Consider the following 25,703-nt stretch of genomic DNA (forward strand, 5'->3'; position numbering starts at 1 on the left):
ACAATAACAAAGTATATCAAAAAATATGGAAAATCAAATCAATTGCATGTACATTATTAGTATATATCTTTTCAAACCCAATCATACTCATCCATCCTACACAAAAGAGAGAGAGAGAGAGAGAGAGAGAGAGAGACTAGTACAAGAGCAAGCAAAACACATCATAAAATATGAAAAATCCCATCAACTACACATCCATTATTCCATCCTCTAGAGTAGATCCCTTCAAAACCAATCTAAAACATACTCAAGTCTCATACCATTATTTCATCCTCTAGAGTAGATCCCTTCAAAACCAATCTAAAACATACTCAGGTCTCATACATAACTAAGAAGCTAATGTTTTATGATTGATCAAAAGAAGAAAGAATGTCGTACACGATAAGATGGAGCTATGGTACAAAACACATCATAAAATATTATTTTTCTATTGGATTCTCAACTAAAACTAGCGGAGGGTTCAAAATTTTTTTCATCATTGGCCATATATGCTTATAATTTTTTAAATTAGATTAAGCAACTAAAAACCACACATTCAAGCAATCAAACATAAACAAAAACCACTCATTCAAATCTCACACAAACACACGACACAAATGCAACACATCATACCTAAGACCCACACACATACACATCACATGAGAGAGAGAGAGAGAAGAGAGAGAGAGTTCATTATGCAAACTCATCATGATCTTTGCCCAACCTACACAACCATACATGAAAACATGTTAGTAATGATAATAAACCATATTAGTATATATCTAAGTAAGCACAAACAATTTCATTGATACGATTATTATAAAATAGTTTGCCTTGCACTTTCAGCGAAGATATGTCGACTTGTTTTAGCTCCATTCTTCCACATTTGAATTGCATCGGAGAAATCGAATTCACTTAATGGTGATCCCTCAATGGATATACGCATCAATGCATCCACACTCTTGGTGGATAAGCGGTTTCTCAATTTGTTTTTAATTAAGTTTTGTGTGCTAAACCCTCACTCACATGATGGAGTACCACAACACTGCAACATAGCAATCCCAGCCAGTGTCAATAGCATAGGATACTTTTCTCTCATTGTAATGTTTTTCCCTACCCGAACCCATGTATCTCTTAAGCCCAATTCTCTCCATTCATGTTGAGCTTGTAGCTTGAAGTAGTGGTATTCCCTTTTTGTTTGGTGTGCATTAATCAATGCCTCAAACTCCTCACCATTGCCTCGTAAGACATTTTGCCCATAAAAAGAGACTAGCTTATCAATATTTGCATGACCATACTCTCGAAACTGAGCAGATGTCAATGGAAATGGAAAAGTAGAAGGAACCAAAGCCTTAAAGCCAGCTAAAATACTATTATCATTAAATATTTCTTTAAGGTTCTGAATAACTAAGCTGGCAAAAGATCTTTGAAATGCAGTAGACCTATCTAAATCACTTCCATCAAGCTCTCTATGTATGTGAATATCTCGATACATATTACCACGGAGAGATGAACGGAGAACATATAAATGGCCCAAAGTCAGGAAGGATGGGATATCCTGGATTATCAAAACTAAAGGCATTTATGTCTATTTGTCGCTCACTAATAAATTCTATCGTGATCGCTTCTATCTCAATATTAATGAGACTTATGACAGATGAAATTTCAACAAAGGTGCTTTGAAACACTTTGCTAAGAATAGAAAGCCTCTCTAGAATATCTGCCATAAAGTGAAGATTATATAAAAATTCAAAGCTAGATATTTTTTCAAAAAGCAAAGTATTCTCTGCTTTTGTTAGTGCCAATAATGGCTCAAGGGTTTCACAAACTTTATGAACCACCTAGTGTCTACTCAACTAATGGACTTTATGAATGCGACTCATATGCAATATGGCACAACCAAATTCAATTTCCAACTCCTTTAAAAGTGATGTTTTTAAAGCACTTTTTGAGAATAATCCAGCAATCGAGCTCATACACTCATCGACCAATCATAGCAGAAGCTCCATCAAAGCCAAAGCAAATCATCTTTCTTATATCAAGACCAAGATGAGATAAGAATTGCATGGTTGCATTATGAAGACTCTCTGATGCTCCACTCTTAATCTCTAATAAGCCTTAAAAGATCATTATTGGGCGATAGTCCTCCAAAAAGGACACATAGACAATAAGATGCGGAGTCACTGCAATATTAGTAGACTCATCCATCATTAGACTAAAGAAAGGAGACCTCTTTAGTCTCAAAACATTGATTGACTAATATGCTGAATAAACATAGCACAACCTTTGTCATTATGATACATGCTAGGTGGTAATGCTAGACAGTTACAAAATGAAATTAACTCTAAGATAGGGGCGTACTGGCTGAATGCAAGATCTTGTTTTACTACATGATATGCGATAGCAAAAAGATTCAAAGTTGCAAGATCGGCCTTATTTTTATTCTTGCTTAAAGCCTCTGTTATAACTACCTTTTCTTTTCCGTTTAAGTATGATGCTATTCTATGTGTTCGCGTTTTTGCGTGTTTTGTAAGAGCACTATGCTGGATATTGATGGAACCAGACTTACCAAACTCACTATTGCACCCTTTATCTTCTTTACAAAAGGTGCAAAAAATCCTACCCACCTCCCTATCAAAGCATGCCCAATCGAACACTCTCATCCATCCCTCATTCCACTCACGACATGCCCTTCTTCTACGACTAGCTTCCTCATTTTCAACATCATCATCTTTATCTTTCATTTGTTCGTGCTTTAAAGTTTTTCTTTTCTTAGATTTCTCCGATGCATCCTTCTTTGTGAACCCATGCATCCCCAGCAAAGATGATTGAATGAAAGAGATAATGCTCCCTTCACATGAAAAAAAAGAACCTAAAAGAGAATTATTCATTTACCCAAAAGAATGTTATAACTAATGATGGTTTTTCTTTTAAAGCTAAAACAAGCACTAGTAAACAAATTTAAATACAAAATCATGTATCTAAAGATGAAAAAAAATTTGATAATGATATTTCTTTCTTTCAAAGAGAAAATCATATTCAAGAAATAAGGTTATACTTGAGTGTGACATTCAAATTTCAGTGTTCATTTCAATCTAACTAATATAGATTCAAATGCGAACTAAATTGATAGACTCAAGAGCATGTTGATCTTTTGATTGGGGGGTAGTGTGTGTGAGTCTTGAGATCTAATCCTTATTTATAGCTTTTTTTCATCACTAGAGACAAACCTAGAACAAGTGATAAGGCAGAAGAAAACAGAACCTCATAGGCTATAGCAATATTATTCATAACATCATTTCGGCCACAAGGTTGAAGGGACACTAAACTTTAAGGCATATAATCCTAATTTGGGCAGGCTATGGCGATGGCTATGGCACCTCCCACATGCTCTCTTTTGCCTTCCCTCTGACATTCTACTCCTCATCAGCCCTTGCTCTTTCGCCTTTACAGCTAACCTTTGCTCCCCTCGCTCCTTTCCCTTGTAGCTCGTCCTCCCTCCCCCCCCTTGTTCTCTTCCTCCCACACAATCCTCGCTTTAGTGGCAAAAATGAACATTTGGTTGAACACAAAAGGTTTCAAACGTGCAACATGTTTAAAACATCGAATTTCGGGAAGGCAGGCATTTGGAAAGCCAGCTAGGGAGCAGGGATCGTGCAGAGTCGGAGGTCTTGTTTGCTCAAACGAGTGGCACACCGTGCCACAGGGCAAGGGATTCGAGAAGCCAGTCATTCGGGAAGGCAGCCAGGGCATCGCTCCAGAGGTTTCAAAGCTGCGAGGTCTCCTGTGAATGGAGGTTTCCTCTGAGGTTGCCAGAGTGAGGCAAGGTCGGCAAGCAGGAGCAACACCAGTGCAATTCATACGCACTAGGTAGTGCGCAGTGCTGAGGGGGAACTCACTATACGATGGGTTTTTGTTCGAGGTGGCGGTGAGCATTGAGGAGCTTGTGGAGGAGGGGATTGGGAAGTGAAGGGAGATTGACAAAGTGCTCAGTGAGCAAGAAGGTGAGCAGAGAGGATCAAGAGGAGTGCAGGCGGTGCAAGCCTTGAGGGTTGGCGGTCCGCGGAGGCCTTATTAGCTCACTTCTTTTCTCTAGCGCTACGAGAAAAGAGTGCTTCTAAGTTCTTGAATCTTTTCTACGGCCCAGCCAGTTGTACAATGCAGCCAACGCATGAAACTGTGGATTCTAGAGCGAAACTTCAAACGAGTAGGAACTTCAAACTTTAAAGTTCCTGGGTCCTCGAGTTTGGAATCTGGAGTACCTTTACAAAATAAAGTTAATCTCGATTCGCGAACTCCTGTACGTACTCTTGAAGAAGTGAGAACTTAGAAGGCGGCTGTTGGAGACTGTGCTGTGTGCACTTTGCAAGTTTAAATTTTGCACTGTGCAGTGTGCACTGTGGAGTACGAACTACGAAGTGGACTGCTCACTATGGAATGTTCAATGCGATGGAGGCTGGTGTGACGAGTCTTGTCTTAGAAGTTTGTAAACCCTAAGAGAAGATAAGGTGGCTTAATCTATGGCTACAAAGAGATTAGATCTACAGCTATAAATCAATCTACTTTTTAGTGTCAAGTTATTTTAAATATTAGATATATCTCTTTTATATTTTATCATATATTACTAATTTTCAAAGTCCCTAGGCAATCTTAACGGGTATTCTAAAGGAAACTTTAATTGTAGCCTAGATTTTAAAGGTGAATATTTCAAATACCTTTAAAATACATTTTGCCATAAAATTTAGTCCTTATAAATACCCTACTTGGCACAACTTATACCGGTTTTTTTCAATTTTAAAGAGGTTTTTTTCTAGCAAGGAACCGACGAAAGGCGACGCCCCTGTTTGGAGCTACTAAAAATATATTTTCCATATCTGTTCACTAATGTCGCAGGCGCACTGATTCTTGCGTACGCGTCCATGGCGGCTCCAAATGCACCTATCGTAAGATTCGCCATTCGCTTTACGTGCATTGGAGCTCCCGAGTCCCTTCGACTACCCAAGCAATTGAAGCGTGCGCAGGAATGATGACTCCGATATCTTTCCTTTCGTATCTCTTGAGCCGCCTCCTTCGAGTCTTGTGCTCTGATATGAGTTGAAAACAAGAGAGCTCTCATTGCTCAAGCCTCAAAACAGCGCTGGCAGCTGGCTTTAGATATCTGAGGGCATCAAAACCAAGGCACGCACGCAGCTGTTTCCTTTTTGGGGGGGTCTCTCAGGATTAAAAAGACGTTCCATCATCGATGATATGAGGCTTCATGAATAACACTCCTCTCCAGTCCTTTGGTGATTGTGATTCGTTTGGAGTGAGTGGCACTGTCTCCACTGCACGACCACACACCATTCAGCTCCACGATGCGCCACCGACCCACACCCACCAAGCTTTTTCCTAAATAAAATTCACTAGATTCGTGGGACAGTGGAATACATAACCTTTAATTATAAGATAATCTATGGCTGGCAAAGCAGGTTCTTAAGTTAGACAGTGTCTTCTAGGTCTTAATAAATAAGAGAAAGGCATGGGCCTGTTTCTGCACACCTAAGTCCGTGACAGCGATTGATTGGCCACCGGTGAGCAAAATCCAGTCCATGGAGGCAAGGGTTGCGCTTGCAAGTTGTTGACATGCGCTTGGGACTTTATTAAGGGAGGCCTCATCTAACTTGCGGCCTATGCTTCAAGACATCAACACACTTGCATTGGAACGAGTAGCATAACTCGTGTATGAAGGGTTGACCAGTTTGCACACCCACTTGCAAGTTGTTGTCACGCGCTTGGGTGCATGCACACAAGGCGCATGGAAACAAACCCTAGGACAATGGGTGACACTAGTGTTGCAAAGACTTTTTATTTCAACTTTATTAAGGGAGGCCTCATCTAACTTGCGGTCTATGCTTTAGGACATCAACACTTGCATTGGAATGAGTAGCATAACTCATCTATGACGGGTTAGAGACCTACTTTGTTGGGTCTCAAAATAGGATCTTAAAATGTCTTTAGTTTCCACGATTAAAATATCGGGTTTTAAGACCCTCTACCATAGGCACTTGGCTCACTCAATATTTGGCTATGAGACACTCTAAAGTGATAGTCAACATTCAATTTTAAATAGACATGCTTTTCATATTTGTATGTCATTCACGTTTCAATTAATGGGCCTTTTTCATTAAGGATTTTTTATTTACCACCTAGGTCAACAGGAGAAGGTGAAGGCCCATTGAGAGAGAGAGAGAGAGAGGTTTGTTATGCATGAGGGTAAGGGTTGATATTCTGCACACATCACCAAATTCATTAAGTGTGTCATGGTTAGAGCTAGTGTTGTTTGGTAAGACTTGTATGCTACTCCTATACCAAGAACACATTCCCAATTGTAAGTACCTTCATCATTGCACATATTTAGTTTTCGTAAATTTTCATATATATCTTATATTTTTTCTCCCTCACCATGTTTGATTTTATTCTCGCCTATCCATGTTCGCTTGCTCCTTGGGATAGGGCAATTTTGAGCTTAAATCCATATAGCCTCCCTTGGTATTGCGGTTGCTTTGTTGTAATGCCTTTGAGCAATACATCAAACCCACTTGGGCAATAATAATCTACTCTTTGGAAATATTTCTTGATTTTAGACTTCCTTAGGGAACAACGAGTTTCATTTAATTCAACCAATTGTTAGCTTTAACCCTGGTTAGTATATACAGATTCCAACAACCCAAACAAGAAACCCACAAATTTCTTACATTCTAATAATGAGGATGATACCCAACGAACTTATATACACTTGGGGTATTACGGCTATAAAACAATATGTTTATGCACATGCATGCACTTGTGTGTGCATGTGTGTGTGTGTGCCTACACATGCTTATTGGAAGTTCACCTACTTCGATGATCACCTCTCCTTGGAAGGCCTAAATTGTCTAGACTTTTTGGTTTCTTACAAATAGTTTGTCCAGTGGACCTCTCAACTTTCCTCATGGATTTGATTGTTTTGTGCAAGATTATGTGCCTAATGTGTTTGAAATCTTCGATGCCAATGTAGTTCTACATGGCAACGTAATGAATCTTGGTTTATGCGATACATTAGTTTGAGTAAATAAATAAATAAACTTCATGAAATTATTTTGAATTAGACATGTTTGTACGCTCACAAATGTGTATGTGCATGAACAAAGACACACCGATACCTCTACACATGTATGTATGTACAATTTGGCTAACCCTCTTTTCATATAGAAGTGGGTGGAGAGAGAGAGAGAGAGAGAGAGAGAGAGAGAGAGAGAGAGAGAGAGAGAGAGAGAGAGAGAGAGAGAGAGAGAGAGAGAGAGAGAGAGAATCCATATTATTATTATACATTAGAGTGGGGGGATGTGGAGGTAGAGAGAGAGAGAGAGAGAGAGAGAGAGAGAGAGAGAGAGAGAGAGAGAGAGAGAGAGAGAGTGGGGGGGGGGGGGAGGGAAGGGGAGGGGAGAGGGGAAGGGGGGGGAGAGGTTGCATTGGGGAAGTGGATGGAATCAGTGGGTGGGTGGGTAGGAATCTTATTGGGCAAGACATGCAAGGAGGTATCATGTGGCACAACCTTTTCTTGTACTTAGGAGGAGCTTGCACGAAAGAGACCAACTTTCAAAACCACTCCTTGCTCCAACTCTACAGCTGTCCTACTGCACATTTCAGCTGTGACATCATTCTACAACTCATTCTTTCAAAGGTAGCAATGCGCCACCATGTGGCTCATCTCAACTCACTCTTTAGGGGGATTTCCAGCCAGCGCACTCCCTAAGAAGCTCTCTGCATTGCACGTTCATTGGGTGCCAAATGGCAACTCTCCTCCATCCATTGCAAGTAGGATAACCCATTTAAGGACCCACATTTGGATCACAATGCAAGGTTGGAATCCTCGGTTTCCTTGAATAAAATTTTAAGATTTTATTTATAAATCTCAATATTTAAGCACATTTTAGGGATTTTTCAAATTGGATCTGGGTTAAGCCTTAGCATAGCTTTTAGTTGGAAAAATCTTTTTTTAGCATTGCATGATTGTGTAGGCGTTTCATTTATACTATCTGTGTGTATGTGTCTTTACTTTTTTTAAACATAAAAAAAAAAGAGAAACCTTTTATGTCTTTGGGGTTTTTGTGTGTGTGTTATAAATATATGTATTTGTATTGAAATGTGTGTTGCAGGCATGTGTAGGTGCTCTCTCTCTCTCTCTCTCTCTCTCTCTCTCTCTCTCTCTCTCTCTCTCTCTCTCTTTCTCTCTCTCTCTCTCTCTTTGCATTTCATTTATACTATATGTGTATGTGTCTTTACTTTTTTTTAACATTAAAAAAAAAGAGAAACCTTTTATGTCTTTGGGGTTTTTTTTTGTGTGTGTGTGTGTGTGTGTGTTTTTTAGATATATGTATTTGTATTGAAATGTGTGTTGTGGGCATGTGTAGGTGCAGCATCTCTCTCTCTCTCTCTCTCTTTGTATATATATATAAATTATATATATATATATATACACACACAGACAGACAGACACACACACACACACAAAATAAAAATAAAAATAACTAAATATATATATAAACATACACACACAAAAATAAAATAAAATCATGAGAGCCACAAAATATTAGAAAAGCTTTAGAATACAAGTTTGGTAAAAGCATTGAAATGCAGTTATGTTGTAAGATAGCTTTATAAAGGCCAAGTGAGTAATGTAATCCATTGAAGTTTCTTGTCATCGATGCTTAAAACTTGATGGAGATTTTGAATTCTATGGAACCTCTTGAGTGGATGACATGAGTATTTGGGCAAGCTGAAGTTAACGAAGAAGAAATATGTACTCCACATTACTTGTGTGAGTTTTTTTACCTAGGACTTGTGTTTTGCTACCATTACTGTGCTTCTCATCTCTAGCAGTGCCTGTGTGAAGCATTTTCAAGCCTCTTGGTCTCTACCACTGGCTACACATAGCAGCATTTTTAAGCCTCTTCAATCACTAAGGTTACAACATTTGGTGGCTTAAGTTAGCAAAATCCTTGCATCTTCTTCAATTGTCAGCTCTTTAAAATTATTCCATAACACCATTAAATCTAGAATCCGTCCAAGCGCCTTTTTGCAAACCCTATTCTTTTCACATCATTATGCTCAAGAATTGTAGCTTGCATTCAAAATTAATAGAATTAGGAATCGCTTTCACTTCTTGTGCAAAATGGCCTTAACATTGTTGACCAAGGGTATCTAGATGAAATGCTTCCAACTTCAAATTTTAGAGCATTCGTCACAATATCTCTTAATAAAATTCATGACCACCTGGATATTTCATGCTACCTCCAATCGAGCCATAGTAATCCATCTAGGTGCATGCTTTGTGTTTCTTCGGATCAACGATTTGTGAAATATCCTCACATTCTTTGTGTTTGATGTCTAGACATCGCTTGCAATCTTCATGCACTTAAGATGAGTCAGGTAACCTTTTGGATGAACGATTGTCAAATCAATGACAAAGACCAACAACTTATCAAGCTTCACATATACAATTGTGCCCCTACTTTGACCTATTGTGGTCTCGCTGTCACACATTTGGATGCTAAATTTTTGTGGTGGATAGATCTTGCAAGTACCATCATGAAAAGTTGCATATCATTGAACTGTTTTTACATTCCTTCATGATTTTTTTTTGGGACGTGCAAGATCTATCCACCACGCAAATTTAGCAACCAAAAGTGACCAATTGTGTTGGTCACTACATCGAAACAATGGTCCTTGTTGGCATACATTTTCACAATGTCATTTTCAAATACACAACATAGATGCATAAAAAAGAATTTGACTATTGTAATTAATACCATAATTCCAATGAGCCACTCTTTCTTACCACCTTCAAGATCAAGTGACCTACCCTATAGAAAAGAAAATTCAAAACTTGGGTGTCTCAGCTTGATACATGGCCGTCTCCAACCCCCTCCCTCCACTTAAAGCCTTCCCTCTCCATCCAACACATGGCATGCCTTCCCTTTTGTCACGTGTTTCTTCCTCCTTAAGAGATGTAAGAGAAGATTCTAAAATCATCCCATGATATCTTTGCTCCAATGATGTAGCATGCCCAAATATATGTGGAAGACACAAAATGAATGAACTATACCTATCACTCCTTGTAGCACATTTCTGACAATGAAGTTGGAGCACCCTTGGACCTCCTCACCTTTGCTTACCACACCTCTTGTTGGGGACTTTCTCAGCAGCCCTCACCTTTGCCCACCTCCCCCTCCCCACTCCTCATGGGTTGCTTGCTCCCTCTTCCCTCCCCTACTTGCTCACTTGTCCTCTCTTCATGACTACTCCCTCAGCCCCTCACCTCCACGCACCACCCCTCTGGTGGGGTTGCTCTTCAAATCCCCTCACCTTTGGACTACCTTGCCCTCCCCTATCCTTGTGGGTTGCCCCCCTTACCTTCATTGGACGTACCCCACCCCTCTCCCTCATAGCTACTCTCTTAGCTCCTTCACATTTGCTTCACCTTCCCTCCCTTGTCCTTGTGGTGTGGCTGCTCCCTCAGCCCCACACCTCTGCTCACAACTCCCTCGTCATGGGTTTCTCTCTTTGCTCCCCTCACCTTCACTCCCCCTCCCCCTCCCTATTCCTCACATCTGCTCCCTCACCCCCGCCTTCACTCCAACACTCTTTCCTTGTGCCCCCAAGTAGATCATAATCAAGAAAGGCAGAATACTATGATGCCTTCAATGCCTCCTACTAGTACAAAATTACCAACAAACAATCTAAACTCATTCCATGAATGCAATCCTGATCCTCTACAAATCATGGTATAGGTAGCATGATACACATCGACTTGATGATCAAGACGTGCTGCATCAAAAGGGACTTCCAAGCATGATTGAAGTCTATGAAGCCTTTCTTCTTGCCATTTCAACCATGTGGAAATGCTACAAATACCACATCATCATTTCAAGACAGTAATGAGGCATAGATCCAATGCAAACATACTTTTCTCATGTCCTTCATAACCCAAATCAAAATTAGAGCACCTTAGCTGTTTCTAATTTTTGGAGAAGGTGAGCTCCTTCAACTATTAGCTTTATTCCAAAATGCTTATTACTTAACTTTGGGACCTAAATGCATGCATGACAATAATCATCCACATTTGACATAAATCACTAATGCATTCAAGATATATTATCTTTGTTGTAATGAGGTAGCATGCCCAAATGTACGTGGAAGACAACTCGTATGCACATATTACCAACAAAGTTGTTGTGATTTTAGGGGTTACCTTACATCATGTTAGGGGTCAGAGGAAGGCTAAATTGGTGGATAGAAAGGTTGGGTAGATCTGAGTACACATGAAAAAGTTTACCATGTGGTTTTAGCATACAGGCCCTGGAAAAGGGCAGAAGGGCAGTAGACTGTGGTTGTTTGCAGCACATGCAATAGCAAAAGCAGCAAGTTTTTAGCTTCTCATAGGCCCAACAAAAGGCTGAATAATGGCATAGTGCAGAGTCTCTCGATTCATGGATCCCTACATCATCAGATTGGACCAGTTCTTCCATCCATGTATACTCTATTGGCTCAAGTGAGGCAAAAGTAGGTTGCAATAGCTTATTGCAAATAGGTTGTAGTAGAGAGAGTCAACAATCCACGCTACCTACCCACTAGGACAAAGAGCAATGCGAATGTGTGAGGTCTTGGAATTGACTTTGTCACTTTCTTGGCCCTTGCATCACATTATCAATAAATAGCATGTTGAAGTTGAATCACCTTTCTCATTGCTTCCTTTCTACAACTACAAACTTTCATGATTGCACCTTGTAGTCATCAAGTTCATTAAACGTTAGGCCCTACATTCATAAGGAAACATCTTTTGTAGAAGAACTTCATAAGAGAAAGGAAATTTGCTTAGAAGATGGAGAGAGGCATAGACGTCTACTACCATGCCAAGATTGCTTTTCAAGCTCATTACTATAGCTCATTATTTTCTACCAAATTATTCGAGAGCTAAGATTAAAGGGAAATTTGCTTCACATGCTCCTCTAATTTTAGATCCTCCGCCTTATTTTCTCAACATGCATCTTTTTTTCTCTTAGGCACCTCCAGATGTCCTCAATTACAATTATTATTGCCCTTGTTTGCCTTTGCCTTTTCTCCTCTCGTGCTTGTTTCATCCACTCTCCCTGAAAGACAAATAACTATTAGCTCCAATGGCTTATGATTCTAGATCCAAAGAGATCATCCAAACTCGTAAAATTGTAATTAATAACTCAATGAAATTATAGTTACTTCAATTTTCATAAGCTAATCTCTTCCTTTCCCTTCAAATAATGGGATTGGAACTTCACTCTAGCAAAGTTTTAGGAGCAAGTGTAGAACCAGCTGTAATGTAGTTGAGATCACTACTATCAACTGTAAACTCCATAAGGACTGGCAGATTTGTTCCATGGAAGACTTGATCAAAAGGAAAGTAGTGTGTTGTTTGGCAAACAAATCTTCATCTTCACAAAGCCTTTTCCTTGATGCCACCATATTGCATGAGAGTTCATTTTATATATCATTGATAGTTCCCATGATCAAGGTAGGTTGTGGTGAGACATTCAAACCCATGACTATAGAAATTTGAATCCATAGGAAAGAAATCAGCATACGTTCAAAACCATACGAAATTTGAATTCATAGGAAAAAATTCAGCATATGTTCATCGGGGGATTCACAGGGGGAAACTTATGATATCACGTGAGTGTACAATAGGGGTTTTTTTTGAAATGAGGCATAAGCTTATACATTAGGGGTGGGGGCCCTTTTTTTTTCCCCAATATTGAATTTAAGCTAGGGGGACCATGTCATATTTAAGAAGGGGGGACATAATATAGGTTACCTTGGGTAACTAGTCCAAACAAGTTTGATTTTGTGTATGGTTTTAAATAGTCATAGGGAAAGTAACCTAAATTTGCTTATTGTGTAATCTAAATGCTTGAGAGAGAATGTAGATTTAAGGAAAGGGGGGGACATAATGGAATTTTGGTGGTATCTTATAAGCTTAAATAGGGTGTTTTATCATCCTATGTGGATCTTAAATAGGGGGTTTTCTTGAAGTTCATGCACGCAGGTGACGTCCCCCTTTAATGAAGAGTGAATCCCCTGGGGTTCAAAACCACTACACAGCAACAAAAACCATGCCCATGTGAACACCAACGGCTAGGATGGACGGCAAACATGCAACTCGATGTTACTTGAGTTGTTGTACAATTGTAGCAAATTTCCCCCACTCGAGATCAATGGCTTGGGCATGGGTAAAGGGGCACAGGTGCTACTGCTACCACTACTAAAAGGAAAGGAGACCATAGCTGCTGCTACTAGGCAAGGTCTTTGCCAAATCAAGATCTTAAGGAAATCCTTGCAAGAAGTCACCTAATTGAATAGGGTTGCGACATCCTTTTGACAAGTGAAGAAGATGGGTTTCCTAACTAAAAACAAGAATATAATAGTACCTGCACATAGGTATGATGATTAGCACATTTCGAAGGGTATTGCACAAGACGCTCACTATCGGTAAGTCTCAGAAACATTTGAGGTGACATGGGTGTAGCATCTCGAGCTCTAACTAAAACGCATGTTCCTTCTCCATTTTTTGATTATTGGCCATGGCATCCACCTTTCTTCTCTCCCATCTAGTACCATGCCCTTGTAGACCACCTTGAAACTCAGTTTCATTTGTCCGCTCACTCTAAACTTCGATCTTTGTCAACCTCCGGGCACTTTGACAACTAATGGCATGTTATCTTAAGGGACATAGTAAGGTTCAAATATCCTCCCACATCAATAAACTGACCATCGGGATGAATGTAAAAGGTGCTGCTTTGTAGATTGCCTTATAGCCTTTGATATAGTACCCAAGAAACACATATGGTAGAGAATTCAAGACATTGGAACCCCCCTAGAAAACATGCATGTTGCTCATAGACTATACGAGAAAGTGAAATGCTAGCTCCACAGCAACTTTCAAAACCTTCTCCAGTGAGGTTGGGGTCAAGCAAGGCTACCCCCTGGTTGGGACTTTAGAGGTCACCTCCCCACCAATGAGTCCACAAATGAGGACATTGGGAGGTAGACTAGTAGCAAAAAATGGCTATGACAAAGTCCTCATGAGTAGATCTAGGTACATGTGTAGGCTACCATGTTGATGGCACCCTAGAGCTATTACATAGGCCCTCGAAGAGGACAAAATTGTAGACAATGTGACTGGGGCATATGTAGAAGCTGGTTTGTGGCCACTCTAGGTCTATTTATAGGCCTAGGAAAAGGTTGGCTGATGAAGATGGCACTGGCAGCAGTCTGTTGGCTCAGGTTAGGTCCAATTCTAAGTATCAGTAGAAACAAAATATGTTAGCAAGTACATATGGGGTGGTAGTATAGTTAGGCCAGTGGTGGCAACCTACCACCATGTGGTAGTATAGTTAGGCCAGTGGTGGAAGGCTACCACATGGTAAGGTCCACGTAGTCACTACAGACTGGTTGGCCAATCTACAAATCTGGTTGGCTAGATCTAAAGGGGTCTCACCCCCATAAAAAGAAACTTTAACAAGGTTCTTCGCATCATGTTGTGCCTCAACTTTGGGTTGCATTTAGAGTAGCAAGGAGACCAGGGATGATCATCCTTATTGCCTCAATATTGGATGCATGTAGAGCAACAAGGCAACCAGGGATACTTCAAGAGAACATTCATTGTAGCAACAGATCTCTAGCAAGAAGAATGGCAATAAAGAGAGGTGTTGGAGCAAGTTCTTTCCAACCCATTGCAGCTCCATTGGAGCACGCAGCTAACATAGTTTTTGAGGTGCCAGCAAGAGGTGGGGAAGTGGAAAACACCATTGGCCAAACTTAAGTCAATGGTCTTACAAAGAGGTCTTAAGTGATGGAGGAATCAAGGTCCTAGGATGCCCAAATGCTCAAGTTCTTCATAGGACCCTTCCTCACTAGACAGAACTTGATGCAGCCTATGGACCATTTGGTTAAGAATTGATGTGAGCCAACTACTAAACCTTGAAGTATCACATGAAATTTCACTTCAAATTGAGCTTTCAAGAATGGTAACCTACTCATTGTCCTTCTCTTCATCTTGCACACTTACTTCTCCTTCACACTCTCTGGCTTTCTAAGACTCTCATTCTCTCCTTCCCCCCCTCTGGTTGCGTGCACTTATGTAGCTCAACACAACCCAATATCCATCCACTTTATGTGCTTCAAAAAGTAGCAAGACATGTTTAAGTTGCAAACACATTTTTTTAAAGAATGTGATGTTTTGAAATCTTGGGTTAGCAAAACTTTGATCTTATTTAAAATAGAATTGTAGTCAAGCTAACAAAGAACTTATCATACCACTGCAAAGGAAGTAAGACACCTGCTTTTATAAACAAAATTGCAATCAAGCCTACGATGAAGTTATAAAACCACTGTAAGGGAAGAGCAAGACGATTCTTATAAAAAATGGCAAGCTTCTAAGGGGATGACTCTTTGATAGAGTTTGCTTGTAGTTTGAGCATCAATTCAACCATTGGGATTGAAATTGAGTGTAGATAGATGGCAAGTTGATGTGGCTAGGAGCCTCGCAAAGTATTGCAAAAGATAGTACTTTGCTGTAGGATGCGGTCAATGTTGCCTCACATGCGTGCATCATGTTGCTAAAGTGCCTGGATCAATGTGCCTTAGATGTTCCATTTTATTCCAAAGTATGGCTTGATTAATGGCCAATTAATGGTACAGTCCTCACCCATGTATGTTGGCATCCCAATGGTGATGTCGCGGTATAGCATAGAACTTAGGATGGATTTTGAGGCATGGAGGTGCATAGAGGTATTCATGCAAGAATGTCTCATCAAAGAGCTTGGGTCATCTCGATTGGGGATCCAGCTTGCAAATCCAAGCTTCAGTAATCTGATGCTGGTGAATGTTGATTGGGAAGTTGTTCAAGGTCCATTTGCCTCGAGTTTTCATATGTGTGTTAGTTGTTCCATAAGTCCTTGATGGGGTTACATGGAAGTGGGATTACATCATAATCATCCCCATCATTGGAATTCAACATGGGAGTGTGATTTGGATCACTTGGATCTTGATATTCAAATTCAAATATCATGTGCCATTGATGGCATCTCAATTAGTGTCAGAGGTGATGATGGTGCATGCAGAGAACATGGGAACATGGGGGAACAATATTGAAGGGTTTTATTTGTGGGAGGGTTATACGAGGGGAGGGGGGAAATAACTAGGAAAATGGATTGAGAAACTTGGTAATTTTTGATGGTGGGATTAGCAAGAGTAGGGAAGAAATTAGGAGTGAGGGACTGGAAATCTTGAGACTGTTGGGTAAGTTGGAAGTGGTGAGAGGCATGAGCAAAGAGGCAGTGAAGCGAATGTAGATTTTACTAGAGCTTCGAAAAGCTTAAGAGAGTGATAGCAACAAGGGTAGTGAGATGATGAGATCGGCATAGAGAGTGGTAAGATATGGCAAGTTCAATGTGAGATAGGCCAAGTCATCCTCTCACACTTCTTTTTCTTAGTGAGACGGGATCATCAATTGCAAGGGTGGGATGGTGGACATGTCATTACCTATAATCCTGAGGGGAGGACTTCCTAAGGCACACTTATGTAGTGAAATCATCCGTACTAAGTGTAGTAAACTTTGCATGGATGGACAAGAAAAATATATTTTTTTCATTTTTTGACAAGTCTTAACAAATGTTGTGCAAGGCGTTTGCCCCTACTGAATGTTCCAATGTTATTTTTGGATGAAAAAATAGGATCTTGAGTTGGATTTACTTCCATTGGATTAGTCCACATCCTCTGCAGCCACAAGCTCTTGGTAAAGCAGCATGGTCATGCATTAGAGTAGGGCTTCATTTTATTGTGTCATCCATTTCCTCATTGGTCTGCACTAGTAATTAGAGTTCAAGCTTTGACATTGCAACCTTGTAGAAGTCTAGCTTATTACACTTCTCCTTGTGCTTGTGGTATATTGATGTATATGCACCCTTAAGATTTTCCATCTATAAGGTGACATGTTCTTTTTTAGGAATGGATTCATTGGTACCTGACCATTTCTCCAACACTTGGGTGGTTACTTGTAAATTGGTGGCAAGATGTTCTTTGATAGAAGGCATTCCCTTGTGAGCTGCTCAATGTGAAAAATGCATGCTACCAAGGAATTCCCTTGTGAGCTCCTCAGTGCAAAAAATACGTGCTGCCAGAGACTATTGCATGTCTACAAGCTTTTCTTGGCAATCTTGGAGTTCTTCTTCGTTTTGGACTAGTGTGAGCCTAGGTTGTACAAGCTCCTCCATTTGTTAAGCATGGGCTGAGGTCAAGTGGTCATTGGTGGTCGGTAGGATTGTCATAGCATGAACAACCACCTCTAATAGCTATGTTTAGCTCTGCTGGAGGGTGGAAGTCATGTCAAACATTGTTTTCTCCCAAATTTGGAGAGCTTGGTTCATTCGAATTTCTTCAACCTCTTTCTTAGCTATTTAGGCCCGAAGTGCTATGACCTCTATCTTCATTCTGTGGATTTGGTCTTGGATGCCTGCTACAGTTTGTCATTCCAATTCTTGGGTATGCTCCTCCTTGGACAAGCTAGTGAATATTTCTGACATTTGGAGCATCTGGTTGGCTTGATGTGGGAGGATGACAAATGTGATGAGGTGTGTCAAAATTGTTGATACATAAGGTGCCTAGCATCCACCTTGATGACCCTGCAGTATTGGATGTGGTTTGCTCCATCGGTAGCTCTGACACTTGGGTGTAGTAGCATTTTTTTGATCTTGCAGTAGATCCCCTTATGGCTCATTGAATGCCATGATGTTGCTGGGTTGTGCTTTTACTGATGTAGCCTCTGGCTCTTGCTACTGCTACTGATGGAGATCTATTGATTGCAACAACTGAGCACTAAGCTATAGCATGTTTGTGGCAATTCCTCATTCCCTACGTCCATTAGAGGTAATTGTTCCTTCGGGGCATCTTCATTGGGCAATTTGGCATGAGGAGGCGATTGGGTATGTCTAGATCCTCATGAGGTTTGGTGATAGTGGTAGAGCCATTTTCTTTTCTTGCACATCCTTACTGATGATTACTACCAATAAGTGGGGAATTTTATATTTTTGGTAGGTGAATCATCGAGTTTCTTTGTGAAGAAGATGACCAAATGTTGGATCAAGTCTTGTTTCACTTGCCTACTACTGAGAAAAACAAATGTGTGGAGTCAAAGCAGTCGATTCTTTCCACAACACTCAAGATTGTTCATAGGAATGTAGATGCTTCCTTGAGTCTAGGGTTGATGATTGTGCGAAGCATTATTCCATCCCTATGGAACTTAGTGCCCTTGGAGAAGAGATGTTGAATTTCTCAAATTTTGGCATCAACAACAAGCCTTGAGGCATATTTTGCCCCTTTAGTTGGAGCTAAGAGAGCCTTTTGGATTACTATAGAAGTGAGAATAATATTGAGTGGACTTTGATTTGCAATGATGGTGCCTTTTTTGCTAGTGTGTGCATTCCTGGAGTGATATGAGTGGTGAAATTCCTAGAGGTATGCTATCATGGTATAAGTTTTCTATAGGGATTGTAGGCAGTGAACAAGGAACCAAGTCCCCTTTGCACTAAGAAGTCTTTTGTGGCATTAGTAAGTGAATATACCAATGGAGGTGGCCACAGAAGTTCCTGGGACTTTGCTACATCAATGGTCATATAGTTGGAAGGAGACCTGGGCTACATTGGTATTTCTCTTGATTCCATTTCATGCATTGACTCTTCATTAGATCTATCACTCTACACCACAAATGCTTGGGGTCACTTTGGTTGAGAAGAGGTAGATGGCTACGACCTTTGGCAGGGTTCTCATTGTTTTGCTGAGGTTGCAGATTCTTTCATCGAATCTTCATGAGCTTTGGCATTTCTTCCCATCCTGCATCCATTTTGGATAGGATTGTACCTTGATCATTCAACTTGTAGATCCGTTTGTATGTAGATGTGATATTTGTGCATGAGGACATATGTGTGTTTTGAATTTATTACATGCTTTGAGAGTGTGAAATGAAAGTGTGTTAACGTTTTTTGTTGATGCAATTTACTATGTGCCTATTTGAAATTGTGTGAGTGCTTATGACTTAAGAACTAGGTAGGGAATAACTATATGCTTATTGTTGCTAGAAAGCATAGGGCAACTAGGATCCAGTCATCACCTCTGAGCCCTAGGTTGAAATAAATTGTCTACCTATATGTGCAAAAACGTACATATTCCAGTGAGAGTGTGTTTAACAATCTAGTTCTAACTAGGGGGGATTTGGGATTCCCAAATCTTTTATTTGTCAATATTGGCTTGCGAGATATCATGGATGAGTTGCAAGTTGTTGTAGGAGTGTTTGAGTCAGCTGCCATTGATGATCGATCTGAATTGCACTCCATCCAAAATTTCTAAGAGCACAATGCCAATGGGGTTGACCTTATTGACTTTATAAGAACCTTGGCCTTGATACTTTGATTTGCCCTTGTGGAATTTGTAGAGCAAGACAAGATTACCTTCATTAATCTCCTTATCTTCGAGATTCATATCAAACCATGCCTTGCTTCGTCTTTTTTCTACTATCATTGCATGGTAGGCTCTTAATATCATTTCAATATGCTTCTCAAGTTGGAGTAGTCATGGTTCAAGGGATTCTTTATCACCAAGGTGCTCTTGTACTACCACTCATAGACCGAAGATAATGAATTCTAATGGGACTACTTCCTCCAAACCATATACTAGCTAGAATGGCATAAAAGTGATGCTGACTTTAAAAGTGGTTCTGTAGGTCCATAAGGCAAAGTTGATATTTTTTGCTTAGTCAGAGAATTTGGGTTTTACTACCTTGTGAGAATATTGCATAGGGTTTTATTCGTGGATTCTACTTGCACATTTCCCTAGGGATAGTAGGGAGTGCTATCCTGATATACAAGAATGAATATTGAGAGAAGTTTCTAAATCTCTTCATTGACAAAGTGTATGCCTCAGTTAGCAGAGAATATTTCCAAGGGGCAACCATACTTTGTGATCACATTTTCATAAAGGAACTTGGCAATACTTCTGGTATCAGCTTTGCATACTGCCTTTTGCCTTAGCCCATTTATTTTAATAACATGTTGCCACAATAATGTACCAAACTTGTGTTCCTTTAGCAACAGGATGTATTGGTCTTACAAATTCAATTCCTGATTTTTCAAATGGTTGATGCACCATGCTTGTAATTAGGGGATTGCAGTCCTTGTGTTGGGGTTTCACAGTTCTTTGGCATATATGACAATTTTTTTATGGGGAGGGTTGGGGGGGGGGAGAGAGAGAGGGGGAGAGAGAGATGAGGGGGGTATGAGAGGGAGAAAGAAAGAGGGGGGTATGAGAGAGAGAAATACCCCACTTCTAGCCCACAATGGCACCTCAAGCTTTCCTTGAAATAGCTTCCAAACACAAACCCACAAGGGTCACTTGAGAAGTTAACCCCCGTAGAGATTGTTGAGTTCGTTGCAACAATTCAAAAAATGTGTCAATCTGATATCCTACATGAAAGTTATGCTCTCTAAAACATTCCTCACCACGGGCCCTCATGCATGTACAGTGTAATGCATAGGGCCCCCCCTCGAGATGAACTCCCAACTCAACTTGGCCCCTCTCGTACATGCTCCCAACCCTAGTCTCCCACTTTCACATGCATACAAGAGCTTCCAACCAAGGTCACCAAAAGGGCACCGAATACCAAAAGAGAATTGGAACTTTGTCATTGAAAGGACGTATAAGCTTAGATGCCGAAGCCACCTTGAGAGTAGCTACTCCCATATACTCACCCCACCTTGAGGAAGCTTGAGCTCTATCTCAATCATGAGAGTGTTAACCACAAAAGCCTAACCTCAAGCAAGGTTGACTTGAATGGGTAGCCACAAATGCACCCAAGAGCCTAACCCCGATTTAGGAACATCCTAAATGAGTGGCCACATACTCACTATGCTACTAAGCTAAAGAGTGCCTTCTCCTCATAATAGGGGGCTTACACAAGTTGAGCCAGTCTAAAATACCTTGTTACACACAATGATATTTACAATGGATTCTTCATAGAGAATTATTAAAATCAAGAACTAGTTGCCAATTTCATGCCTTGGGAACCCAATGACAATTAGTCATGGGCCTACCTCTAAACTTGACATAGAATTCTACATGTCCCCTTAGCATCTATTATTTCAAGATTGTCTTCGAGTCATGCACTGGGGGTACATTGCCGAATGAAGGGGGAATCTTGCAACCATTACGTCTGTCCACATGGAAGTGCTTTAAGAGGGACACATGAAAGGCATTTGAATGATCACTTCCAATGGGAGAGCAAGTTTGTAGGTCACATTGTTGATGCCATAGAGGACATTAGAAGGCCCATAACAGTGATGATTGAACTTTGGAATCATGTACTTGGTGGGTAGACTAATATTCTGAGCACTGACCAACACTAGGTCACCTTTGAAGAACTCAACTTGTCTGTGTTTCTAGTTAGGATAATTGGTCTTGTGGGCCTTGTTATGTTCAAGGCTCTCTTTTGGCAATCTTCATCCTATCTCTCCAGTTGTTGAGGAACTCTTTTAGATCTGGATCATCAATCTGTGAACTCCTAAAGCTAGGGCCATCGGAGTGGTGACATCCTTACAGGTGGCAATTTCAAATGGAGTGAAATGAGGCAGTCGATCAAGTGAGCGATGTTGAGCGAGCAGGACCAAATTTGTGAGAGAAAAAGCGAGAGAAGAAAAAATGGTTGGGCTACCAACACATAATCTCATTGTATCTATGTACTCATCATTAATAAAGATTTATAGTGCTTCCTAAACATTCAACATGATTATAACATAATATTTAGGTGCACATTAGGTACTATATATTTGAACTGCATCACTTGAGAAAAACATGTACTCATTGTGGGGGTTAAAGGTCACTGTGCCTTTACCCCGGTTATGTACAATACTCAAACACATATATAAATGAATGAAAAAGAAGATTAGGGTGGTTCTGCACCCACCAAAACTTGTGTGGCTCTCTGTTTCTCTCTCTCCCTCTTCCGTTCTTGCTTCCGTTGAGAGCACTCTCAACTGGTATCAGAGCCCGAGTGATCTAGCTGAGCGTGTGTGAAATGCTTGGTGTGAAATGCTTGAAGTCAGCATCTCTATGGAAGGAAGGAGAAGCTCTATGGGAAGCTTTGTGGGTGACTTTACTTGCATCCGAGTGTGTAGAGACCTTGGAGGAACCTTTGGAAAAATCACTTTGGCTTTGCGAAGTGGTTTTGAGAGCCTGTTAAGTGTTTTCAAAGAAAAAGTCGTTTTTTGAGCTTTTCCCTGTTCCGTTCCATGACAGAGACTCCGTATTGACTTGTAGAGGCAACTATTGCTTGATTTTGGTGTCCACTTCACTTCAGGAGCTTGGAAACAACTTCATTCTTGAATCTAGGATCATTTCATTGGATTTTTGACTCACTGTGTCAGTTTCTGCGTTTTTCTGCCCGGGTGTTAAAACTCAAGTTTGAAGCAACCATTTGCAGATCTGTCAGTTCTAGTGGACTTAGGAGGTCCTAAAACTTCTATGTTGCTCATCATTCACACTCCAGTGGAGTTTACAAATAGCTCTGTTTCCAAAAACGTTTTTCAGCCCGTGTGTTGGACCTAGTGATTGAGACCACGGTTTCCAAACCCGTCTGTCCCATTGCATTCTGGATGCCCAAAAACCCCTACCTGTCAGTTCTTATGTGATTTGGTGGAGGATTTTCAGAGTTATAGATCTCTGTGTATTCGATTTTGTCTCTCTGTTATGCATTTTTCATTCTAAGGTTTTTGAAACCTTAGATTTATGCCACATGGCAGTGGATAAGTGTTGACTCCCATTTCTCACTCATTGGTTGGGATTTTGAGTTTCGACAAAAGAGAGATATTTGCAAATTTTCTTGCTAAGTCCGATTATGCAATGGTGCCCATGTTTTGAGGCATCTCAGGTTCTATTTTTAGTAGCGGTCATTACCATGGGACTATGATTTCTTGAGCATACCTTATGCAAATCACTCTGGTTGCAGTTTGAGCACTGTGCGCTCATTTGTGGTGTGCATTGGGTTGCAGTGGATAATTTATAGGCCATTTGGATGCATTGCGGTCCTTGTTAGATGCGCTGATAGGCCCAAATTGCCTTGTGGGATGCTATTTTTTATGGACGCTTCGCACATGGATGATATTTTATGCTGAGGGATAGCTTTGACACATTGCAGGTGATGCACTGATAGTGCTATGCTCTCTTGGATGAGATATTATTAATGCATATGCCAGTGGACGATGTTTATGCTTGAGTCATTTGGCACCTATTGGCATTTTGGATTACCATTGCAGTTGGCATTTTCTTTTGGGCCAGATTTGCTCATATGGATGCATAGTACATGCACATGAGTCAGCTGCATCTTTTGATGCTTTGAGCTTTGAGTTTTGGTGATATTTCACTCTATTGTGGCATACACATTTGGGTGCACCTAGTATTTGGTGTGATTCTCTATTACAGGCACTAGCATTCGGGATTTTTGCTTCATTTGCATCATGGCATCCTCTTCCATGTCTGAAAAGCAGGTTTTTAGCATTAAAAAGTTTGATGGGACAAACTTTTCTTTGTGGAAAGAATAGATAAGGGATGTGCTTATTCAAAAGAAGTAGATTAAACCCTTGGCAGTAATTGAAGCTAAGCCTGCAAATATGTCTGAGGATGATTGGAATGAGTTGGATGCATTGCAAGGTCTACTATTAGACTTCATCTTACAGAGTCAGTTTATTTCATAGTAGTAAATGAGCAAACTACGGAAGATTTGTGGAAGAAACTGTGTGCCACTTATGAGAAGGAAACTACCTCTAATAAAGTTTACCTCATGAAGAGGTTGTTTAAGCTATAGATGAAGGAAGGGATCTCCATTGCTTCTCACTTAAATGAATTCAATATTATTTTCAGCTAGCTTCAGGCTCAGAAGATGAATTTTGATGCGGAGGCTAAGGCAATATTTCTCTTATGTTCATTGCCATCCTCATGGGATACCTTCCGTACAGCTGTCGGTAACTCTGCACCTGGTGGAGTACTGAAATTTGATGATGTTGTGGGTAGCTTGTTGGCCAAGGAGATTAGATGAAAATCTATGGCCGGCAACAAGCAGGATGCAGCCTTAAATGTGAAAAGGGGTAGATCACAGTTTAGGGGGAAGTCCCAAGAAAGAGGGAAGTCTCGTAGCAAATCCAGGGCACAGAACATTGAGTGTTACCACTGTGGCAAGAAGGGCCATATGAAAAAGGACTGCTACAAGCTGAAAAGAGAGCAAAAGGATAAGAAAAAGAATGCAAATTGGGGTGCAAATCAAAAGGAAGAGAGTCCAAGGGAGGACAAAGGAAAAGTGAAGATCGAGGAGATCAATGCAGTCACACATGATAGTGACAATGACGTTCTCTTCATGTCTAGTTTATCTGCAGAGTTGCTTACCACTTCAGATGATGCATATTCCTAGGATTGGATTTTGGATTCTAGTGCTTCATTCCATGTTACTCCCCATAGGGAATGGTTCTCCACTTATGACAGTGGAAATACAGGTTGTGTGCATCTTGGAAATGACTATGCATGTGACATAGTGGAAGTAGGTGACATAAAGTTTTCTTTTGCAAATGGGTCTACATTTATTTTGAAACATGTGAGACATGTGCCTAAGTTGACCAAGCGTCTTATTTCAGTGGGTCAGCTAGATGATGCTGGTTTTCACACCACTTTTGGCTTTCAGAGTTGGAAAATTCAGAAGGGCTCTATGCTTTTGGCTAGGGGTGCCAAGTGTGCGACTTTGTATCCCTTAGATGTATCAAGGGTATTTGATCATGTTGTTGCAATAACCGAGCAGCCAAACACTTCTTTGTGGCATTGCAGGTTGGGGCACATGAGCTAGAATGGAATGAAACTCTTATGCCGTTTGGGTTATGTACCGCATTTGAGTTTCTCTGATTTTGAATTTTGTAAGCACTGTCTCTATGGGAAGCAGACTAAATCAGCCCATAAAAGAAGGGGAAAGAAAGAGTTTGAAAATCTTGATTTGGTACATTCAGACGTATGTGGTCCCATGCCTACATAGTCATTAGGCGAGGCTGAATACTATGTGACATTCATTGATGATGCAACTAGGAAAGTGTGGGCTTATGCTATAGCTCAGAAGAATGATGTGTTCCAAGTATTTTAGAAATGGCTGGCCTTGGTTGAGAATCAGTTAGGTAGAACGCTTAAATACCTACGGACTGACAATGATGGAGAGTATCTCTCTCATGGCTTTCATCATTTCTGTGATACACGTGGGATTAAGAGGGAGCTCACATCCCCTCGTACTCTAGAGCAAAATCCAGTTGCAGAAAAGATGAACTGTACCATTCAAGAAAGGTTGCAATGCATGCTTTCCAATGCAAGTCTTTATGGTGGTTTTTGGGCTGAGGCAATGAAGACTGTAGTGTATGTAATCAATAGATCACCTAGTAAGAGTTTGGATAGTGGTATTCTTGAAGAGGCATGGAGTGGCAAGAAGCCCTCTTACTCTCATTTGTGTATATTTGGGTGTGAGGCATATGCACATGTGCCAAAAGAGCTTCGAAAGAAGCTAGATCCTAAGTCTAGGAAATGCATCTTTCTAGGTTATGGTG

General features: G+C 40.5%; 1 pseudogene; it reads left to right on the forward strand.

Moving 5' to 3' along the window:
- Positions 1 to 3,529: 3,529 nt before the first annotated feature.
- The window catches only part of LOC147899848 (uncharacterized), a 31,127-nt pseudogene continuing 8,953 nt past the window's right edge, over positions 3,530 to 25,703 (forward strand).

The sequence above is a fragment of the Dipteris shenzhenensis genome, chromosome 7, assembly GCF_047967505.1.
Source record: "Dipteris shenzhenensis isolate YYH24624 ecotype China chromosome 7, Dip_SZ_1.0, whole genome shotgun sequence".
NCBI lineage: Eukaryota > Viridiplantae > Streptophyta > Polypodiopsida > Gleicheniales > Dipteridaceae > Dipteris > Dipteris shenzhenensis.